The sequence below is a fragment of the Mustela putorius genome, unplaced genomic scaffold (genome assembly GCF_011764305.1).
Source record: "Mustela putorius furo isolate JIRA1106 unplaced genomic scaffold, ASM1176430v1.1 tig00003867_pilon_pilon_pilon, whole genome shotgun sequence".
NCBI lineage: Eukaryota > Metazoa > Chordata > Mammalia > Carnivora > Mustelidae > Mustela > Mustela putorius.
In genome coordinates, this window is record NW_025422019.1 from 13,114,222 (window position 1) to 13,132,617 (window position 18,396).

General features: G+C 37.7%; 1 protein-coding gene and 1 pseudogene across 1 annotated transcript in view; one reads left to right on the plus strand and one right to left on the minus strand.

Annotated features, from left to right (window-relative positions):
- Window positions 1–18,396, minus strand: part of DPP10 (dipeptidyl peptidase like 10) — a 1,364,876-nt gene that overhangs the window by 977,576 nt on the left and 368,904 nt on the right.
- LOC101676280 lies at window positions 10,062–10,659 on the plus strand (annotated as a pseudogene).

Consider the following 18,396-nt stretch of genomic DNA (forward strand, 5'->3'; position numbering starts at 1 on the left):
CTGATTTTGTGTACCAATGACAACTGTAATGGGCAATTTGATCATTTCCTAATTAATTTGATCATGCATAACTTTGCAAAGTAGGCACAGTGTCGAGTGATATCTTATTTATAGGTCATCTCACCATTGCAAGCCCTGTGTTATTGCTAATAACATCAAGTTCTAATGGTGCTTAATGCATTGTATTTTCATACTGAACCAGCATCCTAAAGATTTGATTGTTTTTTTTTATCCACAACTTATAATCACAGCTCTTCTTTTATAGTACCTAATGAAAACAAAATATCAACCAAGAATAGATCTCAATTACAATTAATTCAAAATGTCAGGAAATACGTGAATTTAAAATTGTTGATTTTTTTGTTGACAATTATAGCTCATAAAGAAACCAACAGAAGCATGATAACTTGAAGACATGACTGAGTGTCCTCAAATACAAGATGAAAAATGAAAAAGATTCATCAATGACGTAAATGTTTAGATAGCCAGAGTTGAACATTTTATCAATTGTTTCCTAACTTTCTGAATTATAGTTATAATGCTTAAACCTTTTGCATTTTACAATATATATACCTTCCACATATGTATATTTGAATGTTACAGCAAGGTTTTAGTGTTTTCCTCCATTTGAATAATAACTGTCCTTTATTTTCTGTTGACCATATTCATTGGTCATTAACCTAAGCCATAATGTCCATTCAGTCATCTATAGTCATCTGCTTCTCCTCAAGTGATGTCAGATAGCAGGTGTGTTCACAAGAGTTGAAGACCTGAAGTATTTCTTCATATAAGACACTGAAATACATATCTAGTTTTCAATTTTTTTTTTCCAGAAGAAATCTATTTTTAAACAAACTCTCATTTGGAAGTCCAAGTAAAAAGTAAAAATCGGAGGGACCGAAGAGCAAAAGAGGAGGCCCAAAGCGGTACTCACCTCCTCTCTGGCGGCAACCTTCTAACAGCTCTCCGGAAAATATCACCAGCACTATTTACTCTTTTTGGAGTCTAGCATTCATTTGTTTGTTAATATGCAAAGGTGTCACTTGATCACATTCGCAGAGCTGGTTCAGTGGATGAGTCCGATTAAAGCTGCTCTGACCCCAAACAAGACAGGATAATGTTGGATTAGGGCACCTGGGTGGTTCAGTGGGTTAAGCCGCTGCTTTCGGCTCAGGGTCCTGGGATCCAGCCCTGCATTGGGCTCTCTGCTCAGCCCCGCCTGCCTCTCTCTGCCTACTTGTGATCTCTGCCAAATAAATAAATAAAATTTTTTTATTAAAAAAAAAAAGGGGTGGGATAATGTTGGATTTCTCCACTTCAGAGGTGACCTGAACCAAGGCTCCCTACTCAGGGATGAAGTAAGGGAATCCCAGAGAAGCTAGATTACACATGCCAGACTTCTGTGCTGTTTGGTGGGACCTCATCCTTGAGTCTAGATTTCTGTACTCCGTGAACATGAATTGGCTGCTACATGCAAACAGCGTTTTCACTCCTTTTCCATAAAAAAACAGCCTTCACTCCCTTTCTGTAACTCTTCATTTTTCTTGAATGCATTTTTTCTCCCCTCCTTTTCTCTTTGTCCTTTTATAGTCTATACTGACTCTTATGTCTTTTGTCTATAAATTTCAATCATCAGGAGCGCTGTGTGAGAATCAGCAAGTCCCTTTGTTCAGTATAAATTAATACTCATAAAATGATATAAGGAGAAAAAGAGCCTCTTCTTATCTATACTCTCATCTGATAAATACGTTACAGTAAATTACCTAATTAAACAAGCATAACATGAAAATTAGATGTTTGTTTCTATACAACTTTGAAGAAGTAACCATTTTCCTTCCTGTGTTATTTATTATCCCTTCAATTTGCAAAAGCTGAGTAATCAGGAATTCCACACCATGGCTTTAATTGCAAGCATATCCACTAAGTGCTGATGTGGGGATATTCAGCTGCTGAGCTTTTTAAAAGTGACAACTCTTTCTTTTCTTTTTTCTCCTTTTTTCTTTCCTTAGTAACTAAGGTGGCTTAAATAATCACACCACGCCCTTATCAGCACAGTGTTCTTCAGTATGCATAGTTCCCTTGAATGATCCAGTTACTTGACATACAACAAAGATACTGGCAATGATATTAACTGTAGTGAGAGGTAAAACTGGCTCTCTGCATGTCACATGTTAGGCATCATGTAAGCACTTGAAATGCATCATTTCATTTAATGATGTCAACAAAATTATGTAAACATTTCTCAATACATCTGAGACAAACTAATCCAACCCGTGGGCTCTTGCCCATCTCCAGAATTCTGCATCACAAAGAGTCAGACCCACAGGCTCCCTTGCTGTTCATCACACCTCCTTGGACCATTAGCTCACTTCTCATCTCAGCTGCTGGTAGAGTCAACACTACCTTTCCTTGTCAGGAAGACTGAAACTCAATGGTTTCCTTTCCCATGGTCTCTTTTACTTCCCATATCTTACCTACCACCAGGTTCTGCAACATTTATCTCCAAATTAGGGCTTCTCTCACTTTAAGATGCATAAGACTGCTTTGGGGATCTGGTTAAAATGCTGATTCTGAATCTCAAGGTTGGGGGCACATCCATTCTAAATAGCTCACAAGCTTCCAGGTGATGCTGCTGATCCCAGGACCTCACTAAGTAACAAGGTCCTCAGCAATGCTACAGCTGCTCATTTACCTCCTGTCTTCAATTACTGTCTGGACTATGAAAGAGAATGTGAGAAGCTGATCTGTGAACAGCCTGGTAAAATCTATATTGTGGGCTGGTTGACTTTTAGTGACCCTCAAACCACAACTAAATTACCAAACATACAATGATGAACCCCTTCTCACTCCCAAAGTTATCTCACTGTCCCATGACACCTGCTTAGTTCATTTTCTTATCCTTAGGGATGATCCTGCCTGGAGAATGCTTTGCTAATGGAACAAAGTATGTGGCTCCATGGCAGCCTGTGGAAAGATGCCACTCAAACAAATTTAAAGAGCCAGGTATGGTGAAAAAACATGAGGAAAAATGGTGAACTGTTTTGATTAAGAAGTCAAGGAAATGCAAATGAATAGATTTTTGTTGTCTCTATCTACAAGATTGCCAATAAAACAGGTACCTGGATGGTTCAGTTGGTTATGCATCCAACTCTTGATTTTGGCTTGGGTCATAGGTCATAACCTCAGGGTCATGAGGGCAAGTTCTGCATCAGATTAAGTGTGTGTGTGTGTGTGTGTTTCAAGATTTTATATATTTATTTGAGGGAAGAGAGAGAGAGAGCACGAACGGGGTTAGGGAGAGGAGGAGAGGGAGAAGTAGCCTCTCAGGAGAGCAGGGAGCCTGATGAGAGCTTAGTCCCTTGACTTTGGGATCATGACCTGAACTGATGGCAGACGCTTAACCCCCTGAGCCACCCAGGGGCCCCTAAGATTAAGTCTCTTAAGACTTTATCTCTCCCGCTCTCTCTCTTAAAAAAAAGAAGAAATTTTTTAAAAGTTTGCCAATTAAAGAATAATAATATTGCTGAGGATGTGAGTAACCTCATATATTGCTGGTGCACAAGTAAGTGTAAGGGAAATATATATCACATCCATTAGAAATGTGTATGTTCTTTCCCATGCCCACCAGTTCAACTATGGAGAACTGATCCAAAAGAAATTATTAGGCAAGTTTACAAATATAATTTATTTACATGGATTTAGATAAACACTGGATTGTGTATAAATTGCATTTCTCAAGATACTGAAAACTCAAAAATAAAATATTTTAAAATATGTAAATTGTTATATTATGTTGAACCATATTTAAATGGTGTGTGTGTTTACCAATTATTTAAATAATTGGTAATTGATCTATGACGTAAGAAAATGGCTCAATTTAATAGAGTATATATGAGTAAAAGAATGTCAGCACAGTATTAAATGCATTTATGCGTGTATATGTTTATATGTACCTAGAAATATATATTAAATACTTCCAACCAAATGCCAATCATACTTACATTTAAATGCTGGGATTATATTTACTTATTCTTTTCTATATTTTATCATTTTACTCTCAATGAACATGGGCAAGTGTATAATTTCAAAATAAATAAAGAGGCCAGCACTGAGATAACCAATTAGCAATTTTCCAGCATTAACAATTTTAAGCTCATTTCCAGTAACCCAAAGTTGGGGGTACTTCAAAGTATTTTCTGCAGATGGTGACGTGATAATATGTGTTATTAGAAAAAGTAATTTCCAGTTATTGTATTAAAATTCAGTAATTACTTTTTCCATAAAGAAAGTGAAAACTATTAAGAGCAAAAATGTGAAATAAATTAGCTTTATATCCTACACTCAATTAAACTATCATAGCAAGAAGGTAATGAATTAAGATAATTTGAGGATAGGAATAAGGCTTTACAAAGCAGAGATTTAACACTCTTCTAAAATCCATTAAAAGTACTCCAAAAGAAGATCATAGTAAAGCGGGTAGCCGACAAGATAGTTCAGATAGTTCAGAGACACTAGCAGTGTGCATGCTAAATAGGTAGAGAGTTTTCAGTCTCAGAAGACTTAGAGGCTCATGCACAATGCAGCTCAAGCGTGCAAAGCATTGGCCCAAAGAGTCAAGCTGAGTTTTCCACTGGCTTCACCACTTTCTAGAACAGTAAGATAATCCCGTTCTTCTGGGATGTGTTCTCTCAAGGAATCCACATACTATTTGAGCAGGCACTGATGTGTAAGTATTTAATTAATTATAAAGAGTCATTCCTAAATAGTAGTGCTTGCTAGTCCCCTACTAAAACCTCACCCATGTCATCCCATGGCATCTGGAACAAAAACGGGATTGTTTTCTGGGTCTACGAAGCTTCAGATGGGGCCTGTCTCACCCATGTTACTCTCTGAGGCTCACACTGGCTTTCTCCCTGTTTCTACAGGCCAAACTTTCCTGCCCCCATTCTTTTGTGCTTGCTGTCCCCTCTACTGGGAACTCTGTCTGCTGTTCTTTGTGGGGCTAGGTTCTTGTCCTTCAACCTGGGCTCAAATGGCAGCCCCAATCATCAGGTAAATGAAAATAATCCCCACTCTCACACCTTGCATTTCCTATTATATCACTTTTCCTATTATACCACTTTTTTATGCTTACATTTTTGCGTGGTATCTATCAACATCCAACACTTCTCTTTGTCTGTGAAGCCCAGGAAACAGAACAAAATGTATTCCCTGTGTCTAGAATTATGAAGAACATAGATATTCAGTATACTGTTGAATAAATGCTATGGCCACTATGGGAGTGGTCTGAATTATTTCTTTTAGGTGGTTACAATCATTGAAGGGAGAAACTATGGAGCCCATGGATCCCAGCTTTCTAGAGTCCCAGCCAGAGTTGGTCCAGGTGGCTTTCTGAACCAAACACCGGACTTCTGTTTGGTTCTTCTGGGCACTTCTGCTTCACCTCACTTTGATATGAACTAAGTTACCGGTCACCAGATGGATGCTCAACACTGGCTTGTATCACAATAAATGCCTAAAGAGACATCTCCTTACCTGAGAATTACGGCATTTTTACATATTCTTTATGATTTTTAGAATAAAATTTGACTGTATATAATCTGGATTATAGAAATTGTACCTTTTTTTAAAATGTGAGGTTATTCTTCAATATTGCTTAAATCTTTTTAAAATACACACTGGCACAATTTCCACATGCCTCGCCATCTTGCCAGACATCTTCCTCCTCGCTCCCCACTTCCCTGCCTTGAGAGTCCCTGAACTAGCGCAGTGCTTCTCCAAGCACGATCTTCTCACCCTTGCAGGTGGAGAGATGTATTTTCAGAAGTCTTTGAAAACGTGAATCCTTCCAAAGGCGTATGATGCCTCCAACACAAGTTTGAGAATCACTGAGGTAAAAAGTTAAATGAGGGAGAATATACACTTAAATGCTAATGTCTCCGGGAGATCAAACTTTCCATCCATCATTCATATTATAGTGAGTCAGCTTAATCAACTTACTTTCCCCCTCATGTACAACTGAGACTAGCTACTCTGTGAAAATTGGAGACTTTGGTGGAAAGAAGAAGGAGAATAGTAATTTTGTATCATGAAGATACAGGTCTTGTTCTCCAAATAGGAGCTCTGGGGCAACTGTACTAGCATAAGAAAGAAGGAAGGAGATAGTGAAAAATGAAATTGGGGCTTTGTGTTCTGAGATAAACTATCATTTTAAATCTTGTTTATTGGCCTTGAGCTCAGGAAAAGAAAATGGAATTACCTTCTTCCATCTTTTTATTCCTGCCAGAATATGGAATTTAGACTTAAATTCTCCGTAGAGGTTTATTTAATTTCTTTATAGTTTAAGGAAACTATTATAGGTTAATATGTTAAAACCAGACCTCAAACCTAATGGTCTTAATAAAGCAAAATGCATTCTGAATTTTCAAATCCAGTCTACGAAATCTTTAGCTGCTGTAATCTCTTAAGGACCGGATGCCATTTGATTCCTTGTTGGAATCCCAGAGTCCTTGGGATTGTCCCTAGAGTAAATTCTGGGTATGAATGCTTTTGAGTTCAAGGGTTGTGATTTGGGAACGCAAATGCTCATCGGCTGGGGCATGTGTTTTAGGTTTTCTACTTTAAGGAACTGGTCACGTCTGTGCCATTCCTGTGTCTCAAACATGGCTCTAACATTCCTCCCTTGGTTATTGCCCTCTGGCCTGCATGAAAGAGGCCCTTTTCATGCCAGAAAACAGTAGGTCACTTGCATGTCATCTTCCCAGCAGGAGGCTAGGGGACTCCGTCATGGCCAGAGCTGCCAGCAATGTCCTAACAGGCAGAAGGACGCCTGCATAGTGAGAAACCATGTTTCTCACATCAAACCAGACAGCAACTTCATCAAGGAGAAACTTCAGGGGAAACAAACAAACCAACAAAACATGGCCTATTCCTATCACCTCTGCCAAATGAGCGGCATGTTCTCTATTTTGAAGAACTTTATAAAACACAGAGGACTAAAAAATGCAACAGGGGAAGGGATAAGGTGGGGGTAAAGAGTTCAGCTATATATTTCCTTCCATCATTCCGTGAGCAGAAAGGAGTCCAATCCCACTTTCTCTAGAGGGCCACAAGCTATTGCAGCTGCAAGGTGATTGGGTACAAGGGAAAATAAATGAAGCAAAAATGTATCTCCAAGAGTGGAAAAGACTTGAAAAAAAAGTTTAGTAAGGCCAAAAAAAAAAAAAAAATGACTGGCTTTTCAGCTTCTTATGCATATGGTGAGGGCAGAGAAGAATAATGTGAACATCTTCTTTTTACAGCTCAGTCTAATTTGGCATGCCATTATAATTTCTGGCTCAGTTAGCAAATGACTGGAAACACTGATTTCTGCAATTTTCCCTAAAGTATGACAGTTCTATAAGTTGTTCTATCGATGTACTTGAAACCAACCCAAGATGGGAGTGACTATTATTTTTAATTTTTATTACTGGGGAGGCTTTATAGGGGCCTGTGTGGAACTACCTAAGTGGCCATCTACATACTGTGATTATGAATTTGAGGGAAGGAAAGACTTGTCCAATTTCAGGAATAAAGATGCCTGGAGTTCTACCATTAGAGATTAGCTCCTTTGGATTACACTTCTGCCCTCTGGAGTAATATTTTTCCATATAAATATACTTGAAAATTATAAAAGAAGTAATTACTACTGACATCTTCACATCAGAAGGGGCACAAGTGTCTTGAAGTTATCGGAGGGGATGGAGAAAGGAAAGCCTATTTAGGGACAGACAGAAGAAGAAAAAAAAATTGAAGGGCTTAAGTTCTGAAGCAAGGCATTTAAGACAAGTATTGTTTTTCCTTACGAACAGGGGGACCTTAAGTAAATGACATAACCTCTTTGAACCTTGATATTTCTTTTTTTAAAAATTTTATTTATTTATATTTTATTTTATTTATTGACATAGAGAGCACAAGTAGGCAGAGCGGCAGGGAGAGGGAGAAGCAAGCTCTCCACTGAGCAGAGAGCCAGATCTGGGGCTCGATCCCAGGAGCCTGGGATCATGACCTGAGTCAAAGGCAGCTGCTTAACCCACTGAGCCACCTAGGCACCCTGAACCTTGATGATTCTTATCTGTAAAGTGAATGATAGAAGAGATTCAAAAAGCACAGGAAAGCAAGTCAAGACAATGCTACATCATCAGGTTGGCCATTACTACAGCAGGTTCTTAATCCCAGGGGGCCTGCTGAGAAGTTTAGCGTGACATCTCTTGGAAATGCCACATCAGCACCAGACCAGACTTTTGGTCAAGGATGGCCCTGTAGGCACACACTGTCCCTCACTGGGCTCGTGCCTGTGCAAATGCAAGGTGCTGCCGGTTTGCACCTGAGAACAACTGGTACCAACCCTCATCCAGCTGGTCGCTACAGCAGTGTCTGGAGAAGAGGGAAGTGGGGGTATTGTATGTGTCTCAAAGGCAGTGCCAGAGGCATACATTTTATGTGTATGTCTTTAGCTATTTCAGATCTACCTCCTGTCTCTCTGAAGTAAGCTCCACAAGAGCAGTACATTGCCTTCACTCACTCTTGTCACACCTACTTTCGGTCAGTACCGTTGAATAAATGAAAGGACAAAAATAACTGCCTTTGTACTTTAACTGTGACTTTTTTTTTGTTTGTTTGGTATAGACTTTCCTTCTGAACTGCTTTTTTTCCTGTTGTTTTGGCCTGTTCTATCATTGGTGTTTAGTTTAGTTCTATCATTGATGCTTATCATTTTCTGTTTAAGCACCTTCCACTTTTCAATTAACTTTGTTCTTACCATTTTTGCTTAGATGCAGTTTTACACCTCCAATAACTGAGTTAAGGGTCTTACCAAATCTTGTTTACTTTTAGATGCTTTAATTTAGTTTTTATATTACATCATTAAATTTCTTTAAATCCTTACTAAACTAGCTTTTAATTTTAATGATTTCGCTCATAGAGCCTTTTTGTTTCCAATCTGTGTTTTAATTTTCCTTGTAAAGGAAATGCTTTATGCTTTTGGATTAATGTATTTCACCAATGCTGTCTTATTTGATTTTTATATAGACCCTATGTGACAGAAATGACAGGAGCAAAATATGGTCTCTCCTGATTCTTACAACTGGAAAGCTCAGCAGTGTTTTCAAGCTCATGTCCAGTGGTTCTCACTCTTTTCCACCACGTGGGTGCATCATGAGAAATTACTGAAATGAGCTAATTGAAATCACTGAAGTTATTCTCAAGAAAAGCTGGAATATGGTAACATTTACTTTAAGGATGCAGTTAACATAAAATGCTACTATAGTCACTAGCCACTTAATTACTTACTTTTACATAATGTGTTTATGCATGGTTCTGAATGCTCTAAATCTGTAAATGTGACAATAAAATAAAAAGAGAAGTTAAACTGGTCTTGATAACAGCTACACTTCATTGACCGTTTGATTCTCATGTCCTCTCAGAAGCAGTCAGTATAACTCTTATTTTTCTTCTGTACTTAGATGGCTGACTTTATATTCTATAAACTAAATATTCTAATTCTAAGGAGTTTCCTTCCTCTGACTTTTTGCCAGGGCTAAATGTAAATATAAAGAATTGTGGTATGTTTACACACACACACACACACACACACACACACACATCTTAACCTTCATTTCTCATCTACAAAACCTAAAGGAAAATAGAATATTAGTTATTCTCATAATCAGTATGAAGATTTCCAAGGAAAGTGTACAACACACACACACACACACACACACACACACACACACACAATTTTAATTGGTAGGCTTAGGCTCAGCTTCCAGAGCTAACTTTGAAGAATATAGTGACTTTGAGACACTTTAATTCCTTCACTACCTCAGCTATGAATCAGGGTAAGACTTGTTTAGGGCTACTTTTAAAAGGTTGTCCTAAGGATAAAATGGAATGATGCATTTGTGAAAGGGATTTGAACAAGTATCCTACAAGATTTCATGTGCCTTGTAAAAACAAAATAAAAAATTATATTTTCTTGTTAAGAAAATGATACATGAAAGAAACAAGCGTATAGCATGAACATGGGGAAGCAAAAGAAAACAAGAAAGTATGCAACCATGAAGCGAATGCTTAGTTTCCAAGATCAGAGGCTTAAAGAGAAGGACAGATTTAAATATTAAAAAAAAAAAAAGAAGAAAAGAAAAGAAAGATTCTAATGCACTCAAAGAAAAAGACGTCCCCCAACATCCTTCTTGCTTATTCTTCCAATATTACACACAGCTGGGTCCACCTTACCACATCCTGGTTGACACCAACTTTATCAACTTTTCCATTAAAGCCAAACTTGATTTAGTACAGTCAATGATGGACTGTCTTTACACCAAGTGTATCCTTTGTATAACTGACTGTGTAATGGCAGAAATTGAGAAACTGGGACAAAAGTATTGAGTGGCTCTAAAGATTAACAAGGATCTAAGATTTGAAAGATTACCATGCACACACAAGGGAACCTATGCAGATGACTGCTTAGTACAGAGAGTAACTCAGCACAAGTGTTACATTGTGGCCACAGTCCATCGGGACCTTAAAGGAAGGATCCAGAAGATTGCTGGAGTACCCATCATGTACATTTCTAACCATAGTTACAACATTGATGATTATGGGGCCCTTCGGTTCTAATTCTTAAAAGATGGTGTTTCTCTGTCTTCCTTTTCTGGCTTTTTCTGTTGCCAGTTCATATTAGCAAAACGCTAATAGCAGGAATATTCTTCTTATCCATTTGCTCTGTTGTGAGCTGAGTATGGTTACATACAGTCACTTTTTGATGTTGTTTGGAAATTTATATTTTGTTTCATTTTAAATATTGTTGCATCTTTTTATAAATTAGATAATTGCTCATATATAAAAAAGAAAATGATACATGAGGATTATGGAGAATCTGGAAGATGCATACATGCCTGGACACAAATGTGGGTGGCCTTGGACACTCATTCCTTTCTCCCTTTCAGCAGTTAAGCAAGAAGCTGGCTGTACAGGTCTGAGATAAATCGATGGAAGAACAAGCAGATATCACAGACTGAGCGCACAAGATTTGGCCCTTTTTTTAAAGGTCATTTTCTCTGTCAGGAGGCTTCCATTATTATATTCACCTAGATGTTCCCTGTTTCCCTTTTTCTATATGTAGAAGATAACAGGGGTGGTGTTTCCTTATCGAGGATGCTTTTCACAGTGTGTCAAGTTCTGTTGGTTCCAGAGTATTTCTTGATGGAAAAACAATGAGTTTCTCTATCATGTGCCCTGAAATTATTATCAATGAATCTTTTCATGTGTCTGCACCATGTGTCACAAAGAATGGGTATATCTGTTTCCCTTTGCCCAAAAATAAAAGAATAAGTGCATAAATAAATATTAAACCATGAATCCCACAGCCCATGGATAACCACTTAATGACATTTCTAACAGCACTTTGAATTCATTTGGAAACATTAAAGTGTCTGAAGATTCACAGCTAAAAGCAACTTGCCTCTGTGAGATTTTCCAATCATTTATATAGCAAACTAATAACAGCCATGTATCAAGAAGATTTAGAGAAAAACAGAACCTTTTGCCCCTGAACTGTGTGTGTAGAGACATTACCCTGGGTGAATGGAACTTTCTTGGTATTGATATCCCTCTCTATAGAAAGTTATTTTGTATTTATTCACTTATTTTTTTTACCTTCTTCAACTATTATTTTGTTGGCTACAAATACATAGCATTTTTTTTTTTGAGAATATTAAGAGTGGTTAAAAAGGGAAAGAAAGTTGTGAAACACATTCCTTGCCTTCTGAAACTTATATCCTAGTAGGAGAGACAAGACAAGCACATGTAAATTAAGTGTTTCATTTGCCATTATATTCTTAGTAACTGACAAATGGTACTCAACAGAATAATCTCCCCAATAGTACTGTAATGTTCTTGACTTAAAGAATGTCTTGTCTCATATCTATCCTCAACATGTGCAAAACTTTCATTTGTAACAAGTCAAAATAAGAATGTATTCAAGTAATTTAACTAGGAAGTTTATTAATTTAAAATATGCTCATGTTGATAAATTAACCAATCAATTCTGTAAGCATTTCAGACATCTTACTTGAATACATTTTAACAAAATTTCTAATAATGAAAATAATAACACCCTTCAAACACCAAAGCATTTTTCTTGAGGTCTGTGGCATCTAAATAAGTGTATTCATAATTTAATGATGTGTTAAGGCAACAGTAAACACTGAAAATTTAATGGAATTTAAGGATAACAATTGGCTGTTTTAATGTATAAACATACTGTCTTTTGGTATATATCTTAAATCCAAATTGTCTCCTGTACCCTAAGGCATTAAATAATAATGAACTCAAACTTCTGGAATTAGATTGGTATTAGATTGGTGCTTCCATTGACTAACTAAATCTTTTACATTTTCCAAGGAATATAGGTTCACACATACAGAAGGCTCCATGGGGAAAAAATGCAGTATGACAATTTGCCACCTGCTTTGTTTTCTCAAAGCAAAAGTATAAAAATAGTTGATGGAATTAGGTTACACAAACCTACATTATCGCACCAGTATCATCTGCATTTGATCCTGTGAACTAGGCAGGGCGGATCTTTCCTTCTTCCTTTCTTCCATCTTTCTTCACTTCCTAACTTCCTTCCTCTTTCTCATATTACCCTCAGAGAAAACCGTTTGGCAATTTTTTTTTTTTAAGATTTTATTTATTTATTTGTCGGAGAGAGAGAGAGTGCACAAGTCGGCAGAGTTGGAGAGAGAAGCAGGTTGCTGGCCAAGCAAGGAGCCTGATGTGGGACTCGATCCCAAGACCCTGGCATCACGATCCAAGCCAAAGGCAGCAGCTCAACTGACTAAGTCACCCAGGCGTCCCAGTTTTGGAATTCTTGACAACCATGCTCACTAAAGTATGAAAAGTTAGGTTCCATGTGATGAAGTAATAATACTGACAGAATTCCCGAGTGCTGTTAGAGGATTCTAGTGCAGTTCTGGGCATTCCTAATGCCAGGATATGGTAAGGGGGAGATTTTCACAGGTCAGAACACATTATAAACAGGCCACAGAATCAAATGGGATGTAAGGTCAGGTTGGGCTTATGATGGGATATAAAGTGTAAATTGACATTTGATGGGATCCTGTCAAAAATTAACAGTATGTTTGAAAGGATTCAGTCATGAGTTCAAGTTTTGTAAGATAAAAAGGCAAAAGGGACCTCTAAAGAAACTGGAAGACCTCTCATGTTCTTGATATAACTTTGAAGAGAAGCTGCTTTGGACCTGAGCTAACTACCTCAGAGGAAGCTTGTCATTTTTTTAACACTAAAAGTCCTACCAGAACATCTATATCCATATCTATATCTAGAAAGAGAGCAAGCCTCAGAAGGGTCTGGTTGCCTTAATGTTTTTCTTGAGAGTACTTAGCTTAATCTTTATGAAACATGGTCTTCACATGCACATGGAGGAGAGAAAACTAAGGGTTTTATCTAGAATTTCATTCCCCAGAGGTATATACTAATTAGAAGACCATCATCAAAGTGTTGTTAATTTTTACATGTGTAAGAAAGGGGAGAATAGATCATACAGTATTTTTCTAGTATCACAGATGATTTTGACACTATTAAATTGTGCATTGTCTTTCATTCAGTTAAATTCATGATTTGCTTTATATGTTAGAACCCTGTGGCAGAGACTGCCTTGCCGGCACCCAAATTCCATATCTTCCACCTGAACATATAGGTGGACTCCATATTCCAGCATCTTTGGGTATTAGGAGCTACCATGGGCCAAGTTCGGACCAATGGGAATGGCATGAAATTGGCCCATACAGTTTCCAGGCCTGACTCCTGCACTCTCCTGTGCCACCTTCCATGATTTCTCTTTTCTTTCCACCTCCCAGCTTGATTAATACAGTTCCAATGGGACACTCCAAGACTCTAGAGCTTAATGAAGTCATTAGATGGAATTCCCGGAACACTCAATAATTGTGTGGCGCAGAACCAACCTTCGTCCCCGTCCAACTTATAGCAACTATAATATGAATAGAAAACAAACCCTTACTGTATTAAGCCATGAAAACCTGGGGCTTTTACAGATTTATCTGCTGCAACTATTGTTATATGACTCATTAGATATTTTTGAATATTATTATATAATCAAATCACATTTTATGGAAGTAAACATCCCAACCATGACTAATGTCACTTGCATTTTAGTTTTTGTCACCAGCATTTTAATAAGTTAAATATGTTTGCTTATGTAATACACTTTAACATCTTCCATTCTGAAAATCAACTGTGATCTTCTGAACCCAGGGTAAGACTTAGTCTAGTGTTATAAACATAGGCCCTCAATATTACTTAAATGTGATGATGATGATGATGATGATGATGATGAAGAAGAAAAGGAAGAGGAGGAGGAGGGGGAGGAAGACGAAGAGGAAGAAGAAGGAGAAAATTGGTAGGGATGATGATGAGGATGTCGATAATATCTTACTGAATTTATTTCTTATTAATAATATAGCTTATTTGATTATCTCACCCTCAGACACATTCAGGATGAATAATACTATTCTCATTTTAAAGGTACTAAATCTGAAACCAGAAAGTGTTAAGTAACTAATAAAAGACAAAACATTTTCAAATTTATATCCAGATTTTGACCCTAAAGTACTTTCCCACCACCTTACAGTTTTTTAGGCAGATCCTATTACCAAATCATGGGTGAGCATGAGTCTATCTAAAGGGCATGGAGCTGTTTGGGTATGTCACATGACAAAAGCCAGTATAAAATATCTTGGTAATGCAGATCAAGGCATTTATGTTCAATGAAGTCATTATAATATAGCCAGGACATTACATTGCATTTGAAGAGATGTGAAGTTGTCATTTAAATATTTGTTGCTATTGGCATTATATTTATTACCGACTGCAGTTTTGAGATGTGGATTTAAATACTACTTTACATTTATTTCTCAAGCTCTGTCATAATGAATTTCAGTGCAGTTTAGCACTTCTGAAGTGGTTGCTTCTTCCCAGCCAGTTGCATCTGGTCAAACTCTTCTCTTTACTGTTTGTATTTTTTTTTAATTTTTTAAAGATTTTATTTATTTATTTGATGGGGGTGGGGAGAGCACAAGGAGGGGCAGCAGCAGAGGGACAGAGGGAGAGAGAGAAGCAGGCTCTCTGCTGATGAGCATGGGACTGCAGGCAGATGCTTAACTGATTGAGCCACCCAGGTGCCCCTCTTTAGATGCTACTGATGAATGTAACAAGTGGCTTAATATCAGAGATTGAAAAATGGAACAGCTGTCAATTTCCAAAACTTTTTCTAGAAGAAATGTAACTTAGTAGGAAAAATATATCCAAAAGCAATCCTCAAAAAAAGAAAAAAAGGATCTAAAAGCTGCTATAGATTGAATACCTTCCTCTGAAAAATTCATATGTTAAAACCTACTACCCAACATGATGCTATTTAGAGGTGGGATCTTTGGGAGTGGTTACATTGTGAGGGTGGAGCCCTCCTCAGTAGGATTAGTGCCCTAATGAAATCATACCTAGAGTGTCCCCTTCCCCCCACTCTATATGAGGACACAGTCAGAAAATAGACAGTTGTCTATAATCCAGAAAGTGGGCCCTCACCAGACACCAAATCTGCCAGCACTTTGAGCTGGGACTTTCCAGAACTGGGAGCAATAAATATTTGTTGTTTAAGCCACCTGGTCTATGGTATTTTTGTTATACAGCCTGAACAGACTAAGACAGAAATTGTTACCAAGAAGTGGGATGTTGTTCTAACAAATGTCTCAAAGTGTGGCAGCTTCTTTGGAACGGGATAATGGATAGAGGCTGGAGGCATTTGAGGTGTATTCTAGAAAAAGCCTACATCCTTCTGATTGGACCTTTAAAGGTGATTCTGAAGAGAGTTCTAAAGGAAAAGAGAACTGTAAAGAAAGCTTCCAACTTCTCAGAGAATACTTCCACAATAATGAACACAATAAAGGTAGAAATATGGATGGTAAGGGCCATTCTGACAAGGTTTCAGACAGAAAGAAAGAGTATGTTATTGAGAACTGGAGGCAAAGCAATCCTTGTTACAAAGCGGCAAAGACCTTGGCTGAAATGTATTTGTGTCCTAGTGTTTTACAGCAGGAAGAACCTTCAAGGGCTGAAATTAGATATTTAGCTATAGAAATTGCTAAGCAAAAATTGAAATAGAGTCTTGGCTCCTGATTCCTTATACTAAAATACTAGAAGAAGCAAAGAGTTGGAATTGTTAAGCAAAAAGGAAGCAAACTTAAAGATTTGGAAAATTCTTAGCATATCCATATTGCAAAAAGTGAGAACACTCAGGGTGTGGCCAGGAGGCCATTAGATAAGGAGATTATTGTTGACAAACCTTCTCAGTAGAGGACAGGAATTATTCTTCAAGACAATAGAAGAATGACCCTATAGGTAATTTAGAGATCACCAGGGCTGCCAAGGAAGCTACCTGGAGCACAAAGCCCTGGGAGTATGACAGCCTCCACTTAGGTTTTAAAGAACCACTGCAGTGCTGGAACCTCAGGCCAGAAAGTCACAGGTGCAGAATGGCACTCTCACAGAACCTTGAGGCCCAGGCAGAATGTGGCTGTGAAGTCTTCCCACCAAGTCCTGGGGGCAGGAGGCTATCACCCCGAGGGGCCTAGAATTCAGAGCATCAAGCCAAAGAGGATTGTTTTAGAAGTTTAAAGTTAAATTTTGTTCACCTACTTAAGTTTCGGACTTACTTAGGACCCATTACTCCTTTCTATTTTTCTATTTTTTCCCCCTTTTGGGATGAAAGTGTCTATCCTGTGTCTGCTCCCCACCCCTCCTACATTGTATTTTGGAAACACATAACTTGTTTGGTTTCTCAGGTTCACAGCTGGAAAACAATTTTCCTCTGACTGAATTGTACCTTGAGTGTCACCATACATGATTTAGATGATCTTTAGATGCGTCTTTGGATGTGGATTGGACTTCTTGTTCTTCTGTGCTGCATATTAAGAAGAATTTTGAGAAATAGATGAGAATATGCTCATCAGAAACAATGAAATTTACCCATTCTCAGATAGCATATACCCTTTGTTCCTGGAGTAAAGAACGTCTTCAAGTACAAATAAACATACATACATATAAAGCCTGTATCAATTATTTTTCATCCTACAGTAACAACTGCAGTGCATATGCTATATATTTTATAAAACATTTTCACATATAATATTTTATCTTTGCAAAATTCTGTGTGGTAGGAATTAAATATTTTTTAATTACACGAAAACTGACTCTTAAATAGTATTTTTATCTACCACTCTATAATTACCACTCTATATCCTCTCTGAAAATTTAGGGTCCTTTTTCAGAACTCACAGAGCACAGAGAGGTTTCTCTACTCACTTAATTTTCTATTTATTCTTATATTTTGCACTAACTTTATTTAACTTAAATCATTAAAACTTGGATGTGTTACTTTAAAACGTGCTCTAATATTACTTGCTTTATTTATCCAACAAACATTTTTTAACATCTTTCTGTTTGTCATAATGAGCAAGACCTAGGAAATATGGTTATTGGGATCTGGTAAATCGAAGCTCTGGAAACAAACAAATGAAAAAGTGTTCTTATAGTATTTGCCAATTTCCATAGTGTAACTACTCCCACCATAGATTATTTCAAGCAAATGGCCCACAGAATTCTTATGAACACTCAGTTCTCCTGAGCTCATATGTGCCAACTCCATCACATTGCTGGCATTAATTCAGATTCTGTGCCAACGTCCAAGTCGCTTATGGCATGGTAAGGAAGACAGGCATTCAATTTTTAAAAATTATATAATGTTAGGGAGCAGCTGATGTATGTACTAGAAACAGAGATGTCAAGGGAAAGAATGATCAATTATTTGGGGGAATGAAAATCAGGGAAGTTTTCTTTAACCAGGTACTTGATACTCTGCAACCTTAAGGATGAGTGTGGGTCCTTCCCTTCTGTGAGCAGCAAAGGTCATTCAAGCAGAGGGAATGATGCATCCAGAGGCATGGATGTAGGACCTACCAGGGCATGGTTGTTTACCCCTGGTGCAACAGGAAGAGCTTCCAGAAAAGGAGTAACCAGGGGTCAGATCATGGAGGACATTTTGTGCCCTAAATGTTGTCTAGTTGTTCACTCAGATGAACTCCATGATAACTAAGATGTGTGTGCACTTAATTTTTTCTCTGGGACTTTGTCTCTTTATATCTATAGCTATATCTAAAATCAGCCTGTTTTCCCCTCATGCCTGCAAAACCCATCTCATTTGCCAGCTCTTCTGGGAAAAAACTCCTGATCCTTCCCTCACTCCCATTCTCTCCTGCAGCC